Raw genomic sequence first — 18451 nt, forward strand, 5'->3', positions numbered from 1 at the left:
ACGAACTTCTATTCCTCCAGAGGAAGACATTTTCTGCTTCATCTATAATATTCCAGAGCTTTTGTGAATGCATCCTCAGCCTCATGGTTGCTTCTTTTAGCTACGTTCACATTTTATAGAAAGTAACAAGATATTTACCCAGTGGTTTATCTGTAATTTACTCTTCAATCCCTTTTGGGATAGCAGAAGGAGCAGCAGTGACCTGCTCTGCAAAGCCTGCCCCATGACTTGCCACTTTGAAATTTTTCCTGGCCTGCTTTTTAAACCTAAGTCAAACTCTGATGCTATCATAAGAGCCTGGGACGCAAGTTTCAACTTGGCTCCATCTTCAGTCTAGCTACTTTGTGTGTGTGTGTGTGTGTGTGTGTGTGTGTGTGTGTGTGTGTGTGTGTGTGTGTGTGTGTTGGGGGGGGCGGGCGGGGGGCGTCCCAAAAGGCAGAAGGCAGACAGGTTTATTGGGCAGCAACCGGGAAAATCAGCGGTTGGACTTGGCCACACACTCAAGCTCGTCCTTCTTCTTGATGGCATAGGAGTTGGAGGAGCCCTTGGCAGCATTGATGAGCTCATCTGCCAGGCACTCAGCAATGGTCTTGATGTTCCGGAAGGCAGCCTCAAGAGCGCCTGTGCACTGCGGCCAGATGGCCTGATTCACACGGCGTAATGGGGACACGGCCACAGCCTGTCGTCTCACGATCCTGGCTCGCCCAATGAGTGTGGAGTCCTCCCGGGGACCACTGTTGATGATGACGTTCACCAGGACCTGCAGAGGGTTGTCGCCTGTGAGCAGCTGGATGATCTCGAAGGCTTGCTTGACGATGCGCATGATCATGAGCTTCTTGCGGTTGTTGCGGCCGTGCGTCATCATGGAGTAAGTGAGGCACTCCACGATGGGGCACTGAGCTTTGCGGAAGCGTTTGGCGGCATACCGCTCTGCACTGTGAGGCAGGTACTTGGCATACTTCTCCTTCACTGCAGTGTAATCCTGCAAGGAAGTGCCAGATCTGCACATCATCAGAGCTCCACTTCCCAAAGAGCTTGATGCCAAGGTTCTCTGCCACCAGTGGTGCTGCTGTCTCCCACTAGGTCATCCTGAGGGCACAGCCTGAGCATCTCTGTGGCTCGGCATGCACCACATGCCGCCCTGGCACAGACAGGAAGAGCCAGTCTAGCTATTAAAACTTTCAACCATAGTAGTGGTTCAGAACCACCTAAGGAACTTTTGGGAAAATTCAGGTACGTGGGTCTTCCCCAAATTTCGTGAGATACGAGGAGCCATGAACAGATTAATGTCGTGGAGAAAGTGGGAGAATAGTGATGTGAAGTACAGGATGAGACTGGCCAGTTGGAGAGAGGCCAGTTCATTCATGGCCCCTGGGCAGGTGCAGATATTGATCTTCCATCTGAGAGCAAGGGAAAGCCACTGGAGTCTGGGAGGGAGAGGAAAGACCACTCAGATCTATGCTCGCTTTTCAATCAACCTGGCCACTGTGTGGGGACTTGATTGGAGGGGGACAAAAGTGGATGGGGTAACCCAGTTGGAAAGATTTTGTAATAATCCAGGCAGTTTGTCCTAGGAAAGCGGTGGTAGAGTAAAAGAGGAGTGGACAGATTGGAGAGGCATTTAGGAAGTGAAACCAGTTGAGAGATGTTGGTAATTGATTGGATAAAGATGGGAGGGGGAAAAGGAGGTATCAAAAATAATTCTTAGGATTCTGACAAAGGCAGGAATTTAAACATCTGACTAGCCCTTCTTGGGTGATTTCTGGCGCTGGCTGAACTTGCCCCGGGACTTGGATGACAGCCATTCCTGGCAGTGTGTCACGAATCAGTGGTTTACCAGCATGATGTGTCCCAAGGGGGTGGCTGCTCACATCACCACAGCCTGAATCCCCAAGAATAATACAGTCATGGAACACTTCATGCCTCTTATTATTTAGCAAACACAGTTTACAATTTTTAGGAGGGCATCTTATTTAGAAGCTCAATTACCAAATGATATTTGGAGAAGTTTTATAGAAATAAAATTGACAAGGGCAAGTATTTATTTATAGAAATATTTTGCCAATGCTTAAAAAAATAAAAGCTACTGGCCGGGCGCAGTGGCTCATGCCTGTAATCCCAGCACTTTGGGAGGCCGAGGTGGGCAGATCACGAGGTCAGAAGATCGAGACCATCCTGGCTAACACAGTAAAACCTTGTCTCTACTAAAAATACAAAAAATTAGCCAGACGTGGTGGTGGGTGCCTGTAGTCCCAGCTACTCGGGAGGCTGAGGCAGGAGAATGGCATGAACCCGGGATGCGGAGCTTGCAGTGAGCTGAGATCGTGCCACTGCACTCCAGCCTGGGTGACAGAGTGAAACTCCGTCTCAAAATAAATAAAAAATACTACTTAGAAGTGCATCCTGGCTGGGTGCAGTGGCTCACACCTGTAATCCCAGCACTTTGGGAGGCTGACGCGGGTGGATCACGAGGTCAGGAGTTCAAGACCAGCCTGGCCAAGATGGTGAAACCCCGTCTCTACTAAAAAAATACAAAAGTTAGCCAGGCGTGGTGGTGGGCACCTGTAATCTCAACTACTTGGGAGGCTGAGGCAGAGAAATGCTTGAACCTGGAAGGCTGAGATTGCAAGACCCCATCTCAAAAAAAAAAAAAAGTTTATCCTAATTCAGTTATTTTACCATATACAGTGTAAATACACATATACAGTGAGTGTAGGTTTATGTGCTAGGGTAAAGTGTGTGTGCATCACAGGCTTTTCTTTTTTTTTTTTTAAATAGAGACAGGGTCTTGCTATGTTGCCCAGGCTGGTCTTGAACTCCTGGCCCCAAGCAATCCTCCCACCTCAGCCTCCCAAAGTGCTGAGATTGCAGGCATGAGCCATGGCACCCAGGCAGGTGCAGGCAATTTTGAGAATCTAATTGCTTTTTCCATGTTTTTCCTTCTTAATCCCTTAAAGGCAACATAACATCACTATGATGTATACAGTTAAGAAAATGGTTCTGGCAACATGAAGTGGCTCAGGCCTGTAATCCCAGCACTTTGGGAGGCCGAGGCAGGCGGATCATCTGAGGTCGGGAGTTTGAAACCAGCCTGACCAACATGGTGAAACCCTGCCTCTACTAAAAATACAAAAAATTAGCTGGGTGTGGTGGTGCATGCCTATAATCCCAGCTACTTGGGAGGCTGAGGCAAGAGCATCACTTGAACCTGGGAGGTGGAGGCTGCAGTGAGCTGAGATTGCACCACTGTACTCCAGCCTGGGCAACAAGAGTGAAACTCTGCCTCAGAAAAAAAAAAAAAAGAAAAGAAAAGAAAAGAAAAAAAAGAAAATGGTTCTATCTTTACAAAATAAGTAGTGCCATTTTTTTCTTTTTTTTTTTTGAAACTATGAATATAAGTGTGGCTTTTAATGTGTAAATCTACACTCAATGATCAGTTGATCCTACATAGACTGGTACAGGATCTTCACTCTCTCATTTACATGACTGATAAAAAAGTTCTGAGAAAAGTCAAGCAGTTCAGCTGGTGATCTCTCAGTAGCAATCAAGTGACAGGTCCAAATTCCAGAGGCTCTCCTCTGAATCACCACTTGGTCTCAGCAGGTGTTGGATAAATGTACATATGCCCTCTCTTCCAAGCCAACACTCCTGAAAAGAATGTTCCTTTTCAGAGGAGGACATTGGAAAGAACTTGACAAAGGATTTGAGTCTTCCATCTATCCTCCTCTTCTTGTTGAAATGGCCTTACCAGTACACTGCTGCTAATGAGGTGGTTTATCTGGTTTTATTGCCCTTAATTTTATTACCTGCCCAATATAATCTTGGCTGGAGCTCACCTGCTTAGAGGCATGGTAAAGCTTTATGTCTAGGAAAGCCCCACCCAAGGAGTGTTTTTGCTTTCTTGGGTGTAGGCTCTAGGCCAGGCCTGCAGGCTGAGGTGCTGGCCCTGCTAACAACCTAATTTAGAAGCTCTAAACCATTCTATAATATTTTCTGGCCCAGGTGGAGGTAGACACAACCCAAAGAACCAAGATTAAATGAATAACCAAAGGAAAGAGGCAAAGATCAAAGATCTGTTTCTCCATCTCCCAAGGTCGTGAGAATCTCTACCCCAGGTTTTACTCGCCTTAGCGTCCAACCACTGAGAAGCCTGTGTGTGGGGAGAGACATCAGTCATTTGGACCCTTAGCTGAGGGCTGAGCTCTAGCTAGAGCCCCTCACAAAAGTGAAGTCAAGCAGTCGGGCTGAGAGTGGTGAGGTGGGAGGAGAAACAAGCAGGTGGGAAATGGAGGAAGTGGGGTTTAGTTTTCAGTGAGGAAGGGCAGAGCGTTCCTTTGTCCTTCATCTGGCACTGGGCCCAATCTTGCTATTTCACTTCTCTGAGGAAATCTCTCTCTCTGCCCCTTGCCCCTCCCCTGCAACCCTAGATCACTGCATTTCTAGGGAGCAGGTTTGTCCCTTGCGACCCCAAGCACTTTCTCACTGCCCACATCCACCAATCATGATCTCAGATGCAGCTGTCACTACCAGTTCAAAAGCCTGATGTTCCCGCACCCACTGCCTTCTAGAACAGTCTTCCTGATACCTTCTGTGTAAATGCCTGTAATAAAACATTTTCGATGCTATGCCTTATGTGTCCGCTTGACTCGTGCAGCTCTTTCTCAACTACTCTTGGAAGATGTGCTTTCTCTTCCTTCTTTGCTCCCCCACCCTCACTTTCTGCTGCTGGTTTGACCACAGCTGGCTGCAGGCCAAGAAAATGTGGGTGGGCAGGTGCCAGGCCCTGGCTGCTGGAAGCCGCAGGAGGCCAGGGTGCGGAGTGCGGGGGCTGCAAGGGAAGGAGGGTGTATCCCATAAACTTTCTCCAAAAGTTTGAGAGTATTTTGGTGGTGGTGGTGGTGATGTTTAATTGTGTGTTGAGAAAATGTAAAAATATTCATTCTGAGTAAGAGCAAGATATGTTCCTCTTGGACTGCTCTCCAATATACATTATTAAGTGAAAATGCTCTGTGATAATGATTGGCAATGTCTAAGTCTTTGTGCTGCTTGTTTTCTCTTTTCTTTTTTTTTTTTTTTAAGTTCAGGGATACATGTGCAGAACGTGCAAGTTTGTTACATAGGTATACATGTGCCATGGTGGTTTGCTGCACCTATCAACTCGTCTTCCAGGTTTTAAGCCCCGCATGCATTAGGTATTTGTCCTAATGCTCTCCCTCCTCTTTCCCCCAACCCTGCGACAGGCCCTGGTGTGTGATGTTCCCCTCTTTGTGTCCATGTGTTCTCATTGTTCAATTCCCACTTATGAGTGAGAACATGCGGTGTTTGGCTTTCTGTTCCTGTGTTAGTTTGCTGAGAATGATGGTTTCTAGCTTCATCCATGTCACTGCAAAGGACATGAAAGTGCTCTTTGTTTTCTAAGGATATGCATATATATATATATATATATGTATGTATGTATGTATATATATATATGTATATATACACTTTTATATGCATAAGACTTTTCTAGGAGGAGAAACAGAATTGTTTACAGTGATTGCCCCTGAAGAATGAGCTGGGTGTGTGCTGCGGGTGGGGGAATTTTTACTTTTTATTGTATATGCTTCCGCACTGTTTATTTTTTACTCTATCATATGTAGTGCCTTTATAATAAACAAGTCTAAAGATTTTAAAAAGAAATATTAATTTTCTGTCTTTCAGTGATTTACTCAGAATCATTAATAAGGTACTAAGTGGGAGGTGAGGCTGAATAATACAGTATAATTCCATCTTACCTGGTAGGTTAAACAACTTATAATAATACCATTCTGAATATTTATTATGCAAAATAGTAGTTGCCCTTGCTTTGTGTACTTTATTTACTACTTGTCAAAATCAAATAAGGTAGCTACTTTACAATCTTCATCTTACAAATCAGGAAACAGGCTTAGAGGAAGTCACATACCATTCACAAGGTCACACAGCTAGTTAGTGAGAGGTTTGGGAACTGAGCACTTCACAAGGGCAGAGAACACATTTACCTCCTCTGCCACTTAATCTCCAAGTCTTAGCAAAACCTCTGATATTTGGAAAGGGACACAAACATATTTGTTGAATAAATGAATAATAAGTATATTATTAAACGTATACATATGCCCCCAACTACTATATTAAATTCAAAAACTATACTTGGGCTGGTGCAGTGGCACATACCTGCAGTCCCTGCTACTCAGGAGGCTGAAGGAGGAGAATCACTTGAGTCCAGGAGTTCAAGGCTGCAGTGAGTTACCATTGCATCAGTGCACTCCAGCCTGGGTGATGAATGATATCCCATCTCTAAAAAAAAAAAATTAGGCCGGGCGTGGTGGCTCACACCTGTATTCCCAGCACTTTGGGAGGCCATGGCGGGTGGATCACCTGAGGTCAGGAGTTCGAGACAAGTCTCGCCAACATGGTGAAACCCCATCTCTACCAAAAATACAGAAATTAGCCAGGTGTTGTGGTGGGCGCCTGTAATCCCAGCTACTTGGGGAGCCGAGACAGGAGAATTGCTTGAACCCGGGAGGCGGAGGTTGCAGTGAGCCAAGATCGTGCCATCACACTCCAGCCTGGGGGACAAGAGTGAGACTTCGTCTCAAAAAAAAAAAAAAAGAAAAAAAATTAAAAGTTTAAAAAAATGAAAAAAGAAAAAGAAAATAATAAGCTATACTTAGGGCAGCCGAAAAGCACTTTGTCAGCAAGAGGTCCTGAATCACAGTGGCATGAAAAGAGACCCAAAACCCAAGGTAAGCCTCACCTATTGGTTTCTGCTCTAAAACCTCAGCTTCATACTCCCCACACATCTACAGGAGTAATTTTGTTCTACCAACTGACTTACTGCCCTGGCATTTAATTTATTCATCAGATATACAGTGAGCATCTCCTAGGTACCTGGCATTGAGGGTACTGCAGTGGTAAATATAGACAAGTTTACATTTTTTTACATTTTTCCTCTAGTTTTTGTCCAAATGGGAAAGACAATAAATACATAAATACATCAGAAAATTATCAGTTTGTATTAGTACTTTAAAAAAAACTATTTAGGCTGGGCATGGTGGCTCACGCCTGTAATCCCAGCACTTTGGGAGGCCAAGGTGGGCAGATCACCTGTGGTCAGGAGTTCAAGACCAGCCTAGCCAACATGGTGAAACCCCGTCTCTACTAAAAAAATACAAAAAAATTAGTTAGGCATGGTGGCGGGTCCCTGTAATCCCAGCTACTCAGGAGGCTGAGGCAGGAGAATCGCTTGAACCCGAGAGGCGGAGGTTGCAGTGAGCTGAGAATGCACCATTGCACTACAGCCTGGGCAACAACAGTGAAGCTCCATCTCAAAAAAAAAAACTATTTAAAATAGATGTCTTGTAGGGCATTGGTAGGGGGTTGTAGCAAGCCCCAGATGCTGATGCTGGTATTAGTACTTTAAAACAAAACAAAAAAACAAACAAAAAAATGGTGCCACAAATACCAATTATTTTTATGAAAAAAAGTAATTTTTTTTGGAGGCAAAGTCTCACTCTCTTTCCCAGTCTGGAGTGCAGTGGCGTGATCTCAGCTTACTGCAACCTCCACCTCCCAGGTTCAAGTTATTCTCCTGTCTCAGCCTCCCAAGTAGCTGGGATTACAGGTGCCCACCACCACGCTTGGCCAATTTTTTGTATTTTTAGTAGAGATGGGGTTTCACCATGTTGGTCAGGCTGGTCTGGAACTCCTGACCTCAGGTAATCCACCAGCCTCGGCCTCCCAAAGTACTGGGATTACAGGCATGACCCACCACTTGAACCCGGGAGGTAGAGGTTGCAGTGAGCCAAGATCATGCCATTGCACTCCAGCCTCAGCAACAAGAGTGAAACTCCATCTCAAAAAAAAAAATCCTTTTAAATAAGTTATTGAATACAAAAAGATTGATTCAGACCCTTACCTCACACCATAACCAAAAAGTTAACTCAAAATGAATCAGACACCTAAATGTAAGAGCTAAAAGTATATAACTTTTAGAAGAAAATATAGAAGAAAAATCTTTGTGAACTTGTGTTGGGCAGAAATTTTTGAGATACAATACCAAAAGCATAACCCTTAAAGAAAAAAACTGATAAATTGGACTTCATCAAAATTTCAAACTTGTACTATAAAAGACATCATTAAGAAAGGGAAAAGAGGCCAAGTACAGTGGCTCACACCTGTAATCCCAGCACTTTGGGAGGCTAAGGCAAAAGGATCAGTTGAGCTCAGGAGTTTGAAACCAGCCTGGACAACATAGTGAGACCCTGTCTCTACAAAAAAATTAAAACAATAAAGATAAACTCTTTAAAAGGTAAAAAGACAAGCCATAGGCTGTGAGAAAATATTTTCAAATCATATATCTGATCAAGAACCTGTATCCATAGTATATATAGAACTCTTACAGATCAATAAGACAAACATCAAATTAAAACCGGCAAAATCCTTCTCCTCTCCCACTGTTTCATTTGACTCGCCTAAAAAAAACAGGCAAAAGATTTGAATATACATTTTGCTGAATTACGTAAATGGCTAATAAGCCATTAAAAAGATGCTTAACATTATTAATCTTTAGGGAAATTCTCATTAAAACCATGTAAGATACTATTCACACCCACTAGAATGGCTATAATTTCAGTCATGCAGTAACATAAATTGACAAGAATATGGAGAAAGACACATACATTGTTGTGCCTTCATATATTATAAGTGGTAAGATAAAATGATGCAGCCACTTTGGAAAACATGGCAGTTTCTTAAAATGTTAAACATAAGTTTACTGTATTATCTAGCAATTCCATTCCCAGGTATCTAATGAAGGAAAGTGGAAACATATGATCACACAAAGACTTGAATGAACACCAATGTTCACAGCAGCATTATTCATAAGAACTGAAAAAGTGGGAACAAGCCAACTGTCCATCAGCTGATAAACAAACAAAAAGCATATTATCCACACATTGAAATACTGTTTCACAATAAAAGAATGAAATAGTGATATTTGCAACAATATGAATTAACCTCAAAACCATTTATAATTGAAAGAAGCCGGTCACAAAAGACCACATAATGATGTGGGTTCATTTATATGAAGTGCCCAGAATAGTAAAAATTATGGAGACAGAAAGGAAGTCAGTGGTCTCCTGGTGTTTGGAGTAGGAATGAGGATTAACTGCAAATGATTAAGAGAGATCTTCTTGGGGTGAAGGCAAAGTTCTAAAACTGGATTATGGATACAGAGGGAAGACCAGTGAAGACACAGGGAGAAGACAGCCAGCTACAAGCCAAGGAGAGAGGCCTTGGAAGAAACCAACCCTCCTGACACCTTGATCTCAGACTTTCTGGCCTCTAGAATGTGAAGAAATAAATTTCAGTTGTTTAAGCCAAAAATTTAAAATAAAATTTAAAACTGGATTACGGTGATGGTTGTACAACTGGGTAAATTATTGAACTGTGTATTTAAAACTGGTGAAAGTTACAGTATGTTACTGTACCTCATGAAAGTCATTAAGAAAAAAGGAGGCCGGGCACAATGGCTCATGCTTGTAATCCCAGCACTTTGGGAGGCTGAGGTGGGAGGATAGCTTGAGCCTAGGAGTTCAAAACCAGCCTGGGGAGCATGGTGAAACCCCGTTTCTACAAAAATTAGCCAGATGTGGTGGCTAGCACCAGTAGTCCCAGCTACTTGAGAGGCTGAGGAGGGAGGATCACTTGAGCCCAGGGAGTTGAGGCTGTAGTGAGCTGTGTTTGCACCACTGCACTCCAGCCTGGGTGACAGAGTGAGACCCTGTCTCAAAAAAAGGAAAGAAAAAAGAAAAAGAAAAAGAAAAGACGTTTGGGGGCTTTTGGCTGGATGTCTGATCTGCTTTTCTATCGTCCTCCCCAATGTATTTGGGTCAGCTTCCCCCCGCCCCGTTTGAATTTCTCCACCCCTGCCTGCCTCATCCTTCCACACATAGACCAGCTCTCTCCCCATGATTTACTTTGTCCTTTGTTTTCCAGACCCACCACCTTTTCTAGTCTGCCTTCTGGACTCTTCATTTCTTCCTGGACCTCTTCCTAAGAGCAGAAATAGAGACAAAGATTCTCAGTTCCCTTTGGAGTCCTGTGTAGCTGCCTAGGCCAGTGGAAGGTGTTGGAATGTGACTTCAGCACATTCCAGTCAACCCGAACCCTGTTAGGGAAGAATGAGCGCTTGCTCAATTAGGGGGAGTGTTTTATGGCCTGTTATTGTTACTCTTACATTGTCAGACTTTTGGAGGAAACTGAGGATTAATTATTTACAAAGCTGTGATGAAACTTCCACTAAAATGCTTTCACACCTAGCAGGGAAAGACCTATATATAAGCCAAGTGTTTCAAGGAATTTTTAAAAAATCATCTTCTACTTTGTCATTTCTCTCAAACATTCTAAAATGGGAGGGAAGAAAAGCTGTGTGAGAGGGAATTATTGGAACTTTTTAAAGAGTACTTAAATGGTACTTCATTATTTTTATCATTTTTTCTAGCTACAAATAGAAACATAAATGAAGAATACATTTATTTTAAAGTCTGATTTTTTTTAACAACCTATGGAAGGACTTTCATGAACAATCACAAATTTCCTTCAGTTTCAGAGCCCCCGCATGAAGAGAACATTCCAATAAGACAGATTATAAGTGTTGGTGGTAATTACTTGGAACCCTGAGTCATTAGGAGCTATTAATTGTCTGAAATATAACCAGAAGAAAAATAAACATCAGAGGAAATCTAGCATGACTACAATTAACTTCAATTATGATCCTTCTAATCTATAGGAAAATCTCAGTCAGTGTTTCAAAATTGATTTCATTAACTTTTAAGTAACTTTTTAGTAATCTTTTAAGTAACTTTTTAGTTTAACCAGCTAGCAATCTTTGTTCTTTATTTAACTGGATGTGAGTCCAAAACTCCTTTTACCGGTGTTTTTGGATACCTTTTTTTTTTTTTTAAAGTCAATGGTGTTTATGCAGTTAACCTTTAATGGGAAGCCACTCACGCAGAACACCTGCACAGGAGCCAGCGACTCCAACCATCACTCCCAGGCAGAGGGCTGTGAAATCAGAGCCCACTATCAGGACCTCGGGTCTCATCTCAAAAACTTCTGAGTTTTCATCTGCCTGATGAACCTCTTCATCTCCTCGGATCACCTTGAACTCCACACACCCACACCCCAGGTCCTCAGTTCTTCCTGCCCAAGGTGAACACACACATCCCTTTGTTTTGGATTCTTTCCAAATTTGAGACAATGGTAGTGATCACATTCTTCCTCTCCTCCATGCCACCACCCCACATCAACTAGAGTCGTGTGGGTCCCATCTCTGAACATCTCTCATCCCTGCTCTTTATTTCTTCCTCTCTGCCACCGTCCTATTTCTGGCAGTTGCTTCTTAAGCAGTCATTTGGCTTCACTTCCATCCACTGGGCACGCTGTAAGATGGGGTCACTTTCACTGCACTGCTCAGACCATTTCACTCCTTGCCTTAACATCTTCATGGAAATTCTTTTGCCACTTGGTAAACAGGGTAAACCCCTGACATCCAAGGTCTTCTTCAGAAGGGCTATGGACACAACCTGTTATGTTCTAGGGTTACCTTACATTAATCCACAGTATCTTTATAGTCCAATCAAGGTAGACCACATACCATTTCCCAAACAAGCCCCTGTGCATTTTTACATCCTGACTCTGCCTCTCCTACTCTGTCAACCACCTATATCTGCCAGCATTTACCTGCTTTCAATACCCTCCCCCAGGAAGCATTCCAGAGGAGTCTTTCTTGAGCAGGAAGTATATTCTAACCTCCTTTGTTCTTTTAGCAATGCGCAATGGGCTTAAAACTCCCTTAGGCAATAGCATAATTTTCTATCTTTAAAGTTGTACCTTTTTTCCCTACAGAGACTGAAACCTCAAGAAGGGCAGACAACATGTTTTCTTCCTCTTTTGACATAACAGGCAATAACATATCGTGAAATATGTGTTTTAGTGCCGGCAGGTTTGAATCCTCACTCTGCTACTTACTTGCTGAGTTACCTTAAGCAAACGGCTTAACCTCTCTGAGCCTGTTTTCTCATCTGTAAAATGGGAATACTATTAGCATTAGCCTTTAGAGGGAATTAAATTATTAAAGTTCCTTGAATAATATACATTAAAGATACGCTCTTCAAAAGGCACTTGTTGCCAAGAGCAGTGGCTCACCCTGGGCTCAAGCGAGGAGGAGGGCTCAAGAGACCCTCTCACTTCAGCCTCCCAAGTAGCTGAGACTACAGCTGCATACCACTATACCTCGTTAATTTTTTTTTTTTTTTTTTTTTTTTTGAGATGGGGTCTCACTCTGTCACCCAGGCTGGAGTGCAGTGGCGTGATCATGGCTCACTGCAACCTCTGCCTCCCAGGCTCAAGAGATTCTCCCACCTCAGTCTCCTGAGTAGCTGAGACCACAGGCATGTGCCACCATGCCTGGCTAATTTTTGTATTTTTAGTAGAGACAGGGTTTGCCATGTTGCTCAGGCTGGCCTCGAACTCCTGAGATCAAGTGATCCATCTGCCTCGGCATCCCAAAGTGTTAGGATTACAAGCGTGAGCCACCTCGCCTGGCCAAATTTTTTTTGTTCTGTTTTGTTTTTTGTTTTGTAGAGATGGGGCCTCACGATGTAGCCCAGGCTCATCTTAAACTCCTATCCTCAAGCAGTCTTCCCGCCTCGGCTTCCCAAAGTGTTGGGATCACAGGTGTGAGCCAACAAAGCTGGCTTTGTTTCATATTTTTAACAAGTGGGCCTCATGGTCATTGACTTGCAGCCATTGAAGTAACACCTACCACAAAATTGACTGCAATAGGAGATATATAAAGATATATGTGTCCTTTTTCCTGTACTCACTCAGTTTTCCTTTTGAAGCAGTCAGGGTTTCACCGGAACAAAGGGGAGAAGTGAGACCAAAAAGGAAGTGTGGATTAAGCTGCTCTTCAACTTTACAACACAGAAGAATCACCTGCAACCCTTTTGACCATGCAAAAGACCCAATGATGAGCACTGGAAATATTTGAGAAGTTCAGGGGTATGGACCTGAAAAAAAAAAAAAAACAGTTCAGTAGAGTAGTGGGAATAATAGCCTATACATGATAGCTGAAATTATGGTACATCTCCAAAATGATTAAGGAAAAAGAAGCCCATAAACAATAGAGAATAGAAGGGATCCATCACCAAATTAGTAGAAGTAATAAAGAATTTCCAAGGCCGGGAAAAGTGGCTCATGCCTGTAATCCCAGCACTTTGGGAGGCCAAGGCGGGCGGATCATGAGGTCAGGAGTTCGAGACCAGCCTGACCAACATGGTGAAACCGTCTCTACTAAAGATACAAAAATTACGCGGACACGGGCATGGTAGCACGCACCTGTAATCCCAGCTACTCAGGAGGCTGAGGCAGGAGAATCACTTGAGCCCGGGAGGCGGAGGTTGCAGCAAGCTGAGATCACACCATTGCACTCCAGCCTGGGTGACAGGGTGAGACTCCATCACAAAAAAAAAAAAAAAAAAAAGATTTTCCAGATAATAATGCTAAAAATGCAGATCCAGAAATTCAGATTCAGAAAATGTGACATGCAGCCCAGAAATCAACACTTTTCACAATGTGCCTGAACATGATGTAGATCCATTTTAAGAAATAATAGTACATCTTCGTTTTGTTTTGTTTTGTTTGAGATGGAGTCAGAGTCTCCCTCTGTCACCCAGGCTGGAGTGCAGTGGTGTGATCTTGGCTCACTGCAGCCTCCACCTCCCAGGTTCAAGCAATTCTCCTGCCTCAGCCTCCTGAGTAGCTGGGACAACAGGCATGCGCTGCCACGCTTGGCTAATTTTTGTATTTTTAGTAGAGATGGGGTTTCACCATGTTGGCCAGGAGTGTCTTGACCTCTTGACCTCATGATCCGCCCGCCTCGGCCTCCCAAAGTGTTGGGATTACAGGCATGAGCCACCATGCCCAGCCCTGTATATCTTGTTTTATAAGCAAGCAAAACCCCAAAGAATGAAATGCTCAACTGAAGTTCTGTTGATATTCAGTTTCTCTTTTATATTTCTAATAATGACCTTATTACATGAGAGGAAAGAAATTATCTTCTATTCCCTATTGTCCAATGACAGAGCTAACGCTAGAAGAAAGTCATGTTAATTAAATTAAACATCAGGATAATTTTAACTTATCCTTCCCTCATCACATCTACACAATTCAAAACATGGCTCCAGGACAGGTGCGATGGCTCACGCCTGTAATCCCAGCACTTTGGGAGGCCAAGGTGGGTGGATCACTTGAGGTCAGGAGTTCAAGACCAGCCTGGCCAACATGGTGAAACCCTATCTCTACTAAAAATACAAAAATTAGCCAGGCGTGGTGGTATGCACCTATAATCCCAGCTACTCGGGAGGCTGAGGTGGGAGAATTGCTTGAACCCAGGAGGCAGAGGTTGCAGTGAGCCAAGATCATGCCATTGTAGTCCAGCCTGGCCAGCAGAGCCAGACTCCATCTCGAAAAAAAAAGAAAAAATAAAGAAGTGCATACTAATTCAGTTATTTTACCATATACAGTGTAAATATACATATACAGTGAGTGTAGGTTTATGTGTTTGGGTAAAGTGTGTGTGCATCACAGACTTTTTTTTTTTTTAATAGAGACAGGGTCTTGCTATGTTGCCCAGGCTGGTCTTGAACTCCTGGCCCCAGGCAATCCTCCCACCTCAGCCTCCTAAAGTGCTGAGATTACAGGCATGAGCCATGGCACCGAGGCAGGTGCAGGCAAGATCGTGCCGCTGCAGTCCAGCATGGCCAGCAGAGCCAGACTACATCTCAAAAAAAAAAAAAAAAAAGAACCAAGGCCAGGCACGGTGGCTCATGCCTGTAATCCCAGCACTTTAGGAGGCAGAGGCAGTCAGATCACCTGAGGTCAGGAGTTCAAGACCAGCCTGACGAACACGGAGAAACCGTGTCTCTACTAAAAATACAAAAAAAAAAAAAAGTAGCCAGGCATGGTGGCACATGCCTGTAATCCCAGCTACGTGGGAGGCTGAGGCAGGAGAATCGCTTGAACCCGGGAGGCAGAGGTTGTGGTAAGCTGAGATGGCGCCATTGCACTCCAGCCTCGGCAACAAGAGTGAAACTCCTTCTCAAAACAAACAAAGAAACAAACAAAAAACATAGGTCTTTGAGTGAAAGAGTGACAGGACGAGGCTTGTGTTTTAGAAAATTACCCGCAGACAGATAAGTCAATTAAGAAGAAATTATAATAGTCCAAGCCATGGATAATGAAGGTCAGAGCTAGGATTGTGACACTGACAATGAAGTAAGGGGTTAAATTCAAGACTTTCAGAGGGAGAGATTACAAGATATCTAAGAGAAAGGACGCAGGAGGAGAGGCAGAGGGAATGGAAATTTACAAGACTTAATTTGGGTGGTTGTGTATGTCGGGATCTTATTAACCATGCTAGCAAATAGGAGAGGAGAGCTCAGTTTGAGCTATGGGAATGAGGGTAGTAGAAATAATGACCTGTTCTACTTGGAGAACTGTGAAATATCCAGCTGGAGTGTTTGTGAGCAGTTGAGGATATAGGCCAGGAGGTCAGGAGCAAAGCTGAAGCTGCATGTGGAGATAACAGTCAATCAGAGTTGAAATTATTGGAGAAAAATGGATGTCTAAGGGGTGGCTAGGGTAAAAGAAATCAGTGAAAGAGGTCAAAAAGGATCTATCACCAAAGTAGCAGAAGAGGTAGAAGAGGATGGTATACTTGGAACCATGGAGAATGCAGTCATCCCTTCATATCTGTAGCAATTGGTTCCAGGACCCCTGTAGATAGCAACATCCACAGAGGCTCAAATGGTGTTAGGGACAGGCACGGTAGCTCACGCCTGTAATCCAGCACTTTGGGAGGCTGAGGCGGGAGTGTCACTTGAGCCCAGGAGTTGAGACCAGCTTGGGCAACATAGCGAGACCTTGGCTCTATTAAAAAGCAAAAAAATTAGCCGGGCATGGTGGTATATACCTGTAGTCCCATCTACTAGGGAGGCTGAGGTGAGAGGATAGGTTGAGTCCAGGTGGTAGAGGCTGCAGTGAGTTATGATGGCGCCACTGCATTCCAGCCCAGGCAACAGAGAGATACTCTGTCTCAAAAAAGAATAAAAAATAATAATTTGTTTAAATGATGTAGTATTTACATATAACCCGCCCATAGCCTCTTGTATACTTTAAATCTTCTCTAAATTACTTATCATACCTAATGAAATGTAAATGCTATGCAAGTAGTTGCACTAGATTGGTTTTTAAATTTGTATAATTTTTATTGTTGTACTGATTTTTTTTACTGTTTGTTCCTTAATACTTTTGTTCCAGGATTGGTTAAATTCCTGGATGCAGAATGCTCAGATAAGGAGAATCGACTGGGCTGCAGTTTGCAAAAAACATAAGTGTCAAAAAGTGAAAGGGGTGGCTCCCCTCGGTGCCAGCCCTGCGAGCAGCCCCAGCCTTTGGTGATGGCCTCCTTCTGACATCTGCACAGACAGTGAGAAATAGAGCTGCAGGCTGAAGCTTCAAAGTAATGGAAGAAGCCCTAAAATGAATTAAAGGTGTTAGCTGTGGGCTTTGAAAAAAATTATGTGAAAACCTGTTGTCTTAAGATAGGGGGTGTAAAGATCTTCATGATAAAAGGTTTGTAAATGGTAATCTCCCAGTGATGCCAAATGGGACCAACACAGCCCTGCCTCTGCTGCTCACTGTTAAGGCCTATAAAATAATCTTGGCTGGGCGTGGTGGCTCATGCCTGTAATCCCAGCACTTTGGGAGGCCAAGGCGGGCAGATCACTTGAGGTCAGGAGTTTGAGACCAGCCTGGCCAACATGCCAAAACTCCATCTCTACCAAAAATACAAAAATTAGCCAGGCGTCGTGGTAGGCGCCCATAATCCCAGCTACTCAGGAGGCTGAGGAAAGAGAATTGCTTGAACCTGGGAGGCAGAGGTTGCAGTGAGTGGAGATCACACCACTGTACTCCAGCCTGGGTAACAGAGCGAGACTCTGTCAAAAAAAAAAAAAAAAATCTCCTCAAAAGAGGGGGAAAAAGATGAGAGGTCGTGTATGAAGCCTCCTTGATCTCATCTCTCTCCTGATTTAAACACCATCCAGATGTAGATGGCTCCCTAGTCTCTGTCTCTCATCCAGATCTCTCCTACAAATTTAACTCATTCATTCATCAATCTAAACAGAATGTGTAGACAGCCCTTCTACGGTGCAGACACTGTGCTGAGAAGACAACGCTCCCCAAGATCAGCGGCCTGTCCTCCAGGAGCTCCAACACAGAGCTTTACAGACACATACCAGAAAGTTCTACACGATGTGATACACAGGAGGGGCTCCTCACCCACCCCCAGGCTTGGGGAGTTAAGGAAGGCTTCCTAGAGGAGTGACATCTTAGCTGAGACATGAAGGAGGAAGAAGGTTAAACAGAAAACAGGGGAAGGTAGATGTTTTCAAGCCTGGAGGTGAGAGAAGGCCATGTGTTCAGTGAACTGAGGGTTTAGGGCAAGTGAGAGAAATGACGATGGGTGAGTCTGAGATGTGGGCAGAAGATAGATAATAGCAGGCTTTGAAAGTCATATTAAAAATAAAAACTGAAAAATGAAAAAAGAAAGGTATTATTTATACAATCATAAGTAAAATAGCAAACACACACATGGCGATTACTATGTTCACTTGGTATGTTTTACGTTTTCAATCTGCATTAACTAACTGTTACAAGAATCCTATGAGGTAAGTACTATTAGAATCCCATTTATCTGATAGTTATAGAGATATATTGACAGGTTTTGAACTGGCAATTGGCCACTACAACCTCCTCCTCTCTGGCTCCCGGCCTCCTCCAGGCTTCCTTCCTTCCTTTATTTTTTTATTTTTTTTGAGATGGAGTCTCACTCTGTCACCCAGGCTGGAGTGCTGTGGTGCAACCTCGGCTCACTGCAACCTCCGCCTCCCGGGTTCATGCCATTCTCCTGCCTCAGCCTCCTGAGTAGCTGGGACTACAGGCGCCCACCATGACGCCCGGCTAATTTTTTGCATTTTCAGTAGAGACGGGGTTTCACCGTGTTAGCCAGCATGGTCTCGATCTCCTGACCTCGTGATCTGCCCGCCTCGGCCTCCCAAAGTGCTGGGATTACAGGCGTGAGCCACCGCGCCCGGCCTCCCTCCTTTAAACCTACCTCTCTCCAAAATGCAAACACACAGCAGCTTATCTCAGTTGATTGTTCACAGAAAAAAAATAAAATAAAAAAATTTTAAAGTTAATAAAAAAGGAAAAAAATATGTAAAATAATAATAATAATAATAAAATGCAAAGACAACCACATAAGGCCTCAACTTTAAACATGGCAAGGCCTCCTGTAGCTAGT

The 18451-nt window shown here is 43.7% G+C and overlaps 1 pseudogene; it reads right to left on the reverse strand.

Annotated features, from left to right (window-relative positions):
* Nucleotides 1–419: 419 nt before the first annotated feature.
* LOC109025195 (small ribosomal subunit protein uS7-like) lies at nucleotides 420–1088 on the reverse strand (annotated as a pseudogene).
* Between the last annotated feature and the right edge of the window lie 17363 nt (nucleotides 1089–18451).

Source organism: Gorilla gorilla, chromosome 7, assembly GCF_029281585.2.
Source record: "Gorilla gorilla gorilla isolate KB3781 chromosome 7, NHGRI_mGorGor1-v2.1_pri, whole genome shotgun sequence".
Taxonomy (NCBI): Eukaryota; Metazoa; Chordata; class Mammalia; order Primates; family Hominidae; genus Gorilla; species Gorilla gorilla.